The sequence below is a fragment of the Belonocnema kinseyi genome, chromosome 2, assembly GCF_010883055.1.
Source record: "Belonocnema kinseyi isolate 2016_QV_RU_SX_M_011 chromosome 2, B_treatae_v1, whole genome shotgun sequence".
Taxonomy (NCBI): Eukaryota; Metazoa; Arthropoda; class Insecta; order Hymenoptera; family Cynipidae; genus Belonocnema; species Belonocnema kinseyi.
The window spans coordinates 80,668,098-80,678,354 of record NC_046658.1 but is presented as its reverse complement, the minus strand read 5'-3'; the positions used below and the strand labels follow the sequence as shown (position 1 = coordinate 80,678,354).

The following is a 10,257-nucleotide window of genomic DNA, read 5'->3' as shown; positions in this document are numbered from 1 at the left end:
GATTTCTCTTAATAATTAAATATTCACCAATATTTTTACTTCTGTCTATTGTTTTTTGGTCTGTTGGTACGTAACTGTCTTTGTAAGTTATTATTAATTCATAGTCAGGGATTAAGGAAAGGAATACTTTATTGAATTTAGTTGGTATCGGAATTATTCTTTGCAAGGATCCCTCTTCATTTTCTAAAACTGGAATATATATAACATAAGTAAATAACCCTTGAATCAAGGCTACATTAACGGAACTAATTTCGATTATGCGTTGGTAATTTTCCGTCGTTAATAGCATTAATGGCTGTGTCAACATCTTCATTCATTTCATCTATAAAAAGGGTGGCTAGAATCAATTTGGCATTAACAAAATTATCTTTAGTATTCGAGTTTACTATTTGACTTAGTTTCTTAGCAGATTCATTTTCTTGTCCTAATTTATCATGTAATATTTTATAATCCGTTGAGGAGGTGTCTAGTATTTTGTTGCTAAATAAGAAATTAACTAAATTTTCATCAGAAATTCAAACACTGAAATCTTTTCCAAATTTAAATAGCTTTTATAAAAAAAACAGACTTTAAAATCGAATGAATAGGGTAGTCTAAAAATTGATTTACCCATATAAAAACTCTTTTTCTTCCCACAGGGACGACTAGTACCATAAGTAGCATTCCCTGCAGAACACTTATTATTATTATAGAAATTAACATTATTTAAAGCTAGAAAAATTTTTTTTTCTATTTAAGGTCCCAGAACTGTAGTCAAACAATTTTTCTTTAGATTAAAAAATACTCATTTTTTCACCAAGTGGAACACGTTTAGCGAGTGCGTGATGATTGAAAAAAATATTGAGGTTGTTCAGGCCACCCTACTCTCTACATCTATATAACACTAGCAGTCTTGCGCGCGCCACGGCGCGCGCCTATTTGTTTTTTTATGAATAAGAATAAATCAAAAGCCTATCTTTTCTATGTTATACATATTTAATGAATGTTACAAAATATTAGTATAAAATAATAGAAGACACCAGGGGATGAGTTCTTTATCTGAAATTGTAATTAATCTTGTATAATAGGATTTCAACGAATTTTATGTTTTGGTAGAAAATGAAATTGAACTATTTTATTCCAAATGAGCTTTTTTTATTAAAAATTAATTTGCACCTAATATTGATGAATAGCATTTATTACAATTTTGTAACTCACGTTGAAGATAATCATATTTTTTAAATAATGAACTTTGCATTTTTACACCACAATTTTTATAAATCAATTTAGCAAAATTTTTGAACGCGCATTATAATAATCAATGACATTATAGGTAGATAAACACATGTTATAAGCTTGTTGCCACTTGGTAAATTCTTCTCTGAAAATCTTGGTTAAGTCTCCCCAATATTAGTTCATGCGTTCAATGTCATAACATTTTTAGTAATAACTGTTTCATTATTCCGATTTATACAAAATCATTACACTACTTTTTAATGAATAACGCGATATATGATTACTGAACGAATTTTTATAACAAGAGTAGATAAATCCTTACAAAGTTGGAAAAAATTAGATTATTGAACGTAAATTTCTGCCAATTGTTGAATATCGGGCTTAGTTAAGTCTCCCACTTTCCCCTGGACTTTTCACATTAGAGTTTATGAAAAACATAAATATTTTCTTAAAAAATAAACTAATGATTATTATATTTCAAATTACATTGAAATTAATGAAATTTTGTATTAAAAATAACACTTTCAACAAATAAATACTTCAAAACTTATCTTGTGGGGTGAAGGTGTTGTAAAAAATCTGGGGTTTGGTGGTAGATTGAGGGTAAAGGTGTCATAACTGTTTTACAGAAAAATAGTATTTTTACATGAAAGTTTAAGAAGTGGGACAAATTTTTTTATTTCCTAAATGACAATTCTTTATTTATTTAAGATTCTTCTTTCTAGTTGAAAAATTCATAACTTTAGTTAAAAATTCATCTCTTTGGTTAAAAAGTTTACTTTTTTTTTGAAAATTCTATTTTTCCGGACAAAAATTAATTTTTTGTGAAAAAGTAACTTCGCTACTTTTCGTATAAATTCGAATCTCTTATAGAAAATTAATCTTCATGATTCAAAATTCTTTTCCTAATTTTTGCAATGCATCTCTTGGCAGCATCTGCATTCGTTGAAATATCAAATATTACATTTTCTTTCGAAAATCAATATTTGCAGGTTGAAAATTCAACTACTTTGTTGAAAATTTACATACTGGTTCGAAAATTCAAATCTGGTTAAAAATATCCTGTTGAAAATCTTTTCTTTTTGTTTTATATCCATTACTACGTTTCCATTGAGAATTCTTTTTTTTAATGCAACCCTTTTTGGTTAAAGATTAATATTTTTGGTTTAAAAATATGGCCATTCAGTTTAAAATTTATATTTTTAGGTTGAAAATTTAACTATTTAGTTAAAAATTAAACTATTCCGTTGTAAATGCAAATCTTTCATTAAAAAGCCAAATTCTTAAGAAAACCGTTTACACTGAAAATGAAAAAGTTTAATTTTCAATTTACAAAAATTAACGAATTTACAACCAAATAGTTACTTTTTCATCCAAAAATATAACATTTTAACAAAATAGTTAGGCTTTTAAATAAGTAGATAAATTTTCAACCAAAAACTGAAAAATATGATTATTTTAAAACAACAACAGCTGAGTTGAACCAAAAAATGCATTTTAAGAAAATTTTTTAATTTTTGATAATGAATCTTCAAGGAGAGAAAATAATTTGTAAAAGGTCGTTCACCCTTAAAACAATTAGAGAAAGGATCAACAAAAAAGATTAATTTCAAAGCAAAGAAAGAAAGAATTTGCAACAAAAGAATTAAATTTTCAACTAAAATGATGAATCTTCAACCAAAAAAAAAACTATTTTCATTCAATTAGTTTAACATTTAACTAAGTAGTCGAATGCAAACAAAAAATACAAATTTTAAACAAAATAGTTGAGTCCTCAACAAAGGAGCGTTAGCAAAAGATAATTCACAACTACCAAATTACAGTGGTAGATGTATATATGCATATATGCATATATTATCGAGCGCAAAGCTCGAGAAAGAACAAAGAAAAATATCTACAAAATTGTTGAGTTTTCAACAAAAAGGCAAGCTTTAAAAAAAATAGTTAATTTTCAACTAAAAGGGATACATTTTTATTGTGTTCATGTTCAGTAGGAAAATCAATTTTCTACCCAAAGAGATGAGTTTTTAACCAAGAAACAATTCTAGTGAAGATAGAAAAAAAACTAATTTGTTGAACATTTTCAACAAAAAGTTTTTTAAAAAACTGTTCCGATATAATTTAAAAATCAAGTAATTGGTTGAAAATTCGTATTTTTTGTAGAACATTAATCTTATTGGTTGAAAATTAGTCTTTTGAACATAGAATCTTTTTTTATAACGAAAAAGTAGTTCTCCTAAAGTTTAATCTAAAAACAACATAATTCCCTCCCTGATCGATTCAGCGACTTGAAGTGCAGAATCTCCCTAATGTTAAATGGATTCGATCTCCTTTGAAATAATTTTTATAACACTGTTTTTTTTGTTTGAAAATTAATTTTGTTTTTAACAGAAAATTCAACTATGACATTTTTGGTTTAAGAATGTATGAATTTTGTTAAAAATTCGTATCTTTTAGTAGAAAATTAATCGTCCTATTCGAGCATTCTTCTTGCTGATTTAAGATTCCACAATTTTTCTGACAATTCTTTTTTTTTAAATTAATTTATTGAAGTGAAAATTGAACTTTCCATTTTTGGATAAAAATGTATTGATATTTTTAATTGCAATCTGTTTTGGTAGAGAACTCAGCTTTTTTTTAATTGCACTTCTTTAAGTTGAAAATTATTTTTTTAACTAAAAACTGCACGATCCCATTTTTTGTTGAATTTTAAGTTCATAATTGAAGCATCATATGTTTCGGTTTAAAACGAACCTAAAAAAGTAAAATTCTTAGTTAAAAATTAATATTTTTCATTAGGGATTTAGTTATTTAAAAAAATTCCTTTCCAGTTTGTCAAAAACCAATTTCTTTAAAAGAAACTTCGATTCTACTATTTTTTGTTGAAAATTTATATTTTAAATTGAATATTGACCTTTTTACTTAATACTTAAATTTTTTCAACGTTTCTGTTTTGATAGAAAATTAATCCTTTTGGTTTAAAATCAACCTTTTTTCGTCAAACATTGCACTATTTGAAAACAAATTTATCTGTTTTGATACAGTATTTAGAAATTCAGAATTTTGTTAAAAAATCGTCATTTCTGGTAGAAAAATAAATTCTTAATTGAAATTTTATCTTTTTTCGAGGATTTTATTATTAAGTAAAAAATGCCTTTTTTGGTGAAAAATTAATGTATTTAAGAGAAAAGTCGATTATACCATTTTTGATAGAAAAATGATATTTGAAAAAAAAAGATCTTTTTTTGTTAAAAATATAATTTTTTTAAACCATCTTTTTAAACAGGGAAATTAATCTTCGTGATTGAAAATTCATATTCTTCATTGAGGGTTCAATTATTTTTTTGAAAATTCCTTCATAGTTAGTCAAAAATTAATTTAAGTAAAATAAAATTGGATTATATAATTTTTGGTAGAGAATTGATATTTTAAATTAAACATTGATCTTTTTTAGTTGAAAATTCAACTATTTGATTGAAAATGCACGTATTCCGATGAAAATTCGTGTTTTTGGTAGGAACAAAACTACTAAGTTGCACATTCCTTTTTTTTTGTTAAAAATTAAATTCTTTAACTAAAAATTTAACCATCTCACTATCGGTGAAATATTGAAATTTTGAATTACAAATTGATATTTTTGTGTTGAAAATACAGTTATTTGTTTCAAACATCGTCTTTTTACACTCTCATCATTTATGATTGAGAAAGTATTAGAATTGTCGGAAATTTTACTTCACAGTTTTTTAATGGATCTCCACGTTTCGAGAACCCCTGAATCCGAAAATCAGTTTTTTACGATGGCGTATGCCTGTCTGTCCGCCCGGCCGTCCGTCCATCCGTAAACACGATAACTCTAGAAAAAATGAACGGATCAAATCCATCCTTGGCACACTCTTTTATGGTCCTAAAATAAAGGACGAGTTCGTTAATCAGCCATTTCTGATAAAAACTCAAAAAGTGAGCGCATATTGAAAATTTTTGAGACCACTTTTTTCTGAATTTAAAAATTCTATATACGGATATTTATAGTATTAAAATGGACAAATAATTTATCCTAATGACTTTTTTCGATACAAAATCCCTAGAGTCATAGCATTTTCAACATTTTTTAAATGGACGAAAATCAAAATATTAAGCCAAAAAACGCACAATATGAAAAAAAGTCAAAAGAAGAAAAACATTTCTTTTTGAAAGCCCTACAAGATTATCATAACAAATTTTTGGATTTTCTTAAAAAATCGAAAATTCAAATTTTTGATTGCACAAAAAATAATGAAAAATAAAAAATTCCATTTTGTGGACAAACGATGTAGGATATGAAAAAAGATGAACTAACAAAAATTGTTATGCCAAAAAAGATCCACAATTTCGTTATGAATCATTTCTTGATAGGATGCGTACTTTTTATTTTATTCGTGAAAAATAACATTGAAAATAAAAAAAATTAAAATGTGTGGAAAAATGACGAAAGTTACGAGAGAAAAAAAGATTCAACAAAACCTGTTAATAAATGTCTGTCGGAAATCGAGCGCGCAGCGCGAGTGTCACGATGATTACAATGAGAATGTGTACTTCAAAGCCTACAGAGATTTAAGAATCTTAATCTATACTCAAGTAAACAATTCAGAATATGAAGACGCCCATGAATACTGGCATATGAAAGAGATCTTTTTGATAAGGTTTTATTAAACCATTCCAAATGCAAAGAATAAATATCCGAGCACGAAGCGCGAGGTGTAATAATGTCCAGGCGCGAGATTCATCCGTTAATAAATTTCAATTAATTTCTTGAAAATTTAATTGTTTGTTGTTAAATATTAATTATTTCAAGTAAAAAGGAATATTCCTATTTCTGGTTCTATATATTTATATTTTTAATTAAAAATTTATCTTTTTCAGTTGAAAACTCCAATATTTGTTTGAAAATTGATCTTTTTGATTGAGGATTTTACTATTTTATTACAAATTTAAGTGCACCATTTTAGGATGAAAAATTATATTTATAATTGAAAATTATTTTTTGTAGTTGAAAATTCGTCTTTTTGGTACAAAATTAATTTTCTTTGTTAAAATCTTATCTTGTTTCTTGAGAATTCAACTATTTTCTTGATTTTTTTTGTTTATTAAAAATTAATGTCTTTAAGGAAAATTTGCATTATATCATTGTTAGTTGAAAACTAATCGTTTTTTGTGGAGAATTAATTTAATGGGCAAAAAATTAATCTGTTTTTTATTATTTTTAACATAGATGTCCAAATTCGAGTTTTTATTGTCTTATATGGGAAAAAACGTCTTGCAATATTTACTATAAAAAAAATGTTATCGCTGAGAGATTCTGCTAAATAATGTATAAAACCTGCTTGATTTCAAATGAATTCTATCTTATTCTAAATACTTTTTATTATATTCTTCTAGGATTGAAAATTAATTTAGCTAAAAACAATTAACACCTGTATAAGGTTTCTTACAATTTATAATAATAATTTGTGTACAAACAGATTATTTTCAAAATACCAAAATAGGATTAAAATAATAAAAGATTTAATATAATTACATATACGTCACTGAAAAAATAAATTGTAAACAACTTTTTCAATTGAAAATTGTTTCATTAAATAAAAAATTGATGATAAAACTTTTTCGACTACATTGGTATTGTTTCCTCATCAATTGTACTTCTTTAAAATAAAAAAATGTTTTAAGAGTACTGCAAGATTTATCATTAGTTCTTAATAAAAAAATTTTAATTTAAAAATAAATAATTTTCATTTTTTATTAGTTCACAACTAAGATATTAATAAAAAAATAATGCTTCCAATTGTAAAACTGCGTATCTACAAGATATTGTGTACTTTTCACAGATTTAATAGAACTAACTGATGAAGGCCACCGTTGTGTGCCGAAATGTTTAAAACAACTTAATTATTTTAAATTTACCTAACCTTAAAGCCAACAACTTACATCAAAAATGTCTACAAAATTCTGTTATTTATTTTAAGAAATTTCGTTAATAGAAAATTAACCTTTTTGATTGAAAATTAATACTTTTTGTTAAAACTTTTACTGTTTGGTGTCAAATTCTTCTATTTTAGTTAAACTTTTTAATAATCTGTAGAATTTTTTTTTATTCAATATTAACTTTTAAGAACGAAAACCTGCATTATTCTATTTTTGTTTAAAATTTCATATTTTTTATTGGACCTTGATCTTTTTTAGTTAAAAGTGGAATTATTGGTTTGAATATTTATGTATTTTGTTGAAAATTTGTGTTTTTTGTTAGAAATATAAAACTACTTCCTTGAAAATTCATCTTTTTGATTGAAAATTCAACTATTTTTTTGTAAGTTCCTTTATAGTTAGTCAAAAATTAATTAATTTAAGATAAAATTGGATTATACCATTTTTGGTAGAGAATTGATATTTGAAGTTAAGATTGTTCGTTTGTAGTTGAAAATTCAATCATTTGTTTGAAAGTGCACATATTTCGATGAAAATTCGTTATTTTGGTAAGACAGTTTTCTTGTTTGAAAATTCATCTTTGTGATAAAGAAGAAAACTATTAAGTTGCACATTCCGTTTTGTTTTGTTTTGGTAAAAATAAAATGATCTAACTGAAAATTTAACTATCCCACTTTTGGTGGAACACTGAAATTTGGAATTAAAAGCTGATATTTTTGGGTTGAAGATTCAATTATTTGTTTCAAACATCGTCTTTTTTTATATAAAATTAATCTTCTTGGTTGAAAATACATATGTTTTCTTGAAAATTCAACTGTGTATCATCAAATACATCTATTTTAGTAAAATTTCAAATAATTTGTTAAAATTTAATTGTTTGTTGTTAAATATTAATTCTTTTAACTAAAAAGGAATTATTCTATTTCTGGTTTTATATATTTATATTTTCAATTAAAAATTTATATTTTTTAGGTGAAAACTCAACTATCTGTTTAAAAACTGATCTTTTTGATTAGGGTTCAACTATTTTGTTAAAAATTGATTAAAACTTCAGCTGCACAAATTCAGGATGAAAAATTATATTTTTTATTAAAAATTAATTTTTTCTTTGGAAATTCGTCTTTTTGGTAGAAAATTATTTGTCTTTGTTAAAATCTTATATTGTTTATTAAGGATACAATTATTTTCTTGATTTTTGTTTGTTTGTTAAAAATTAAAAGGGAAATTTTAATTATATCATTGATGGTTGAAATATAATAGTTTTTTGTAGAGAATTAATGTTATGGGTAAATTTTTTTTTATTATTCTTAACATTACTTTTATTATTCTTAACTTTTTATATTATTGTTCTTGGATTGAAAATTAATTTAGTTGAAAATTCTATTATTTGTTGAAAAAGATTTTTTTAAATAGAAAATTAACCTTTGTGATTGAAAATTCATCTTTTTGTTAAAACTTTTACTATTTGGTGTCAAATTCGCCTGTTTTAGTTAATATTTTTAATAACTTGTCATATTTTTTTATTGAATATTAACTTTTATAAACTAAAAACTGAATTATTCTATTTTTGTTTACAATTTGATATTTTTTATTGAAACTTGATCTTTTTGAGTAAAAAATGGAATTATTTGTTTGAAAATTCCCGTATTTTGTTTAAAATTTGTGTTTTTTGTGAGAAATATAAGACTTCTCCCTTGAAAATTCATCTTTTTGATTGAGAATTCAACTACTTTATTGTAAGTTCCTTTTTAGTTGGTCAAAAACTAATTTCTTTCCGACCATTGGGTGATAATGAAAGTGCCCGTACATCCCTATAGTATTTATCTGTTGCTGGAGGTTCTGCCAGATTTAGAAAGAAAACTGAATGTTCTATTAGATGCAAGACGCAAAAATGAAATGCCTATTTTAGTTTAAATACTACTCACGGTGTGTCTGAACCAAGTTAGAATAAAAGTTCCAAGTACATGGGATTTTTTATTGTTTACGGTAATATGGTATCCCACGAATATTTTGTGATGAAAATTAAAATAATCGGTGCGGCGCTTTTTGAAAAAGTTGATCTTCTATTTAATTACTAAGACATAAAGAAATTTTCGTAAGACTACATGGTAAATATTGGATACAATTTTTGAGAATAGATTTTTTGTTTAATGTGGTTGTCTATTAACTCACGACTATATCAAGATGAAAATTAAGGTTATCGAAGGGGTGGTTTTTTAAATACTTTTTGAATTTAATTACTAAGTAATTAAGAAACGTTCATAAGAATATCTGGTAAATATGGGATAACATTTTTTTAACCGATTTTTTTTATTGATTCTGGTTTTCTGTAACCCTGCGAACATTTTAAGATGAAAATAAAAAAAATCAGAGAGGTAGTTTAAAAAAATTGATTTATTAATGTAATGAAAATGAAACAATTTTGCACACCTAATATATATTTTTGATACTAAAAACCAAAATTTTATTTATTATATATAAATATCGATAAAGAATACATTGCTTATGAACATTTTAAAAAGTATATTACTAAACTAATTTTTATACTTAAGGTTCAATTAATGTGAGTCGCCAAAAATTGTACATTAAAATAATGAAATATTTTATTTTACTCAAATCTTGTCACTGTATATTAATTAAACGACAAACTGAATCTTCTTAGAAAGCGCCACTCCGATGATTTTAATTTTTGTCTTGGAATATTCATGGCTTGACAAGACAACCACATTCAATAAAAAAATCTATTTACATAATCTTACATAAACACATAATCTTACCATAATTTCTTCATTTTTTAGTAAATGAATACAAAAGTCGGCTTTTTTCAATAAGAGCCGGACCGATTATTTACTTTTTTTTTTAAATGTTCGTCGGATGTCATATCACCATGAAATGTCAAGAAATTCCATCAAAATCGGCAACTCTTTTTAATAGTTTGCGTCATCTGCTTGTAAAAATTTTAATGTTCATTACTTTTACCAAGGGTATACATATGAAACCGGTATTGCCATTTAGCGGCCAGTAGGCACACTTGTAGGCACTGTCGGAACTTACCATTTGTGCTAATTGGCGTATTGTCATCTG

At 25.1% G+C, this 10,257-nt stretch overlaps 1 protein-coding gene across 1 annotated transcript in view; it reads left to right on the top strand.

Moving 5' to 3' along the window:
• Window positions 1–10,257, top strand: part of LOC117168226 (UDP-glucuronosyltransferase 2C1-like) — a 61,556-nt gene that overhangs the window by 43,677 nt on the left and 7,622 nt on the right. The window lies entirely within an intron of this gene.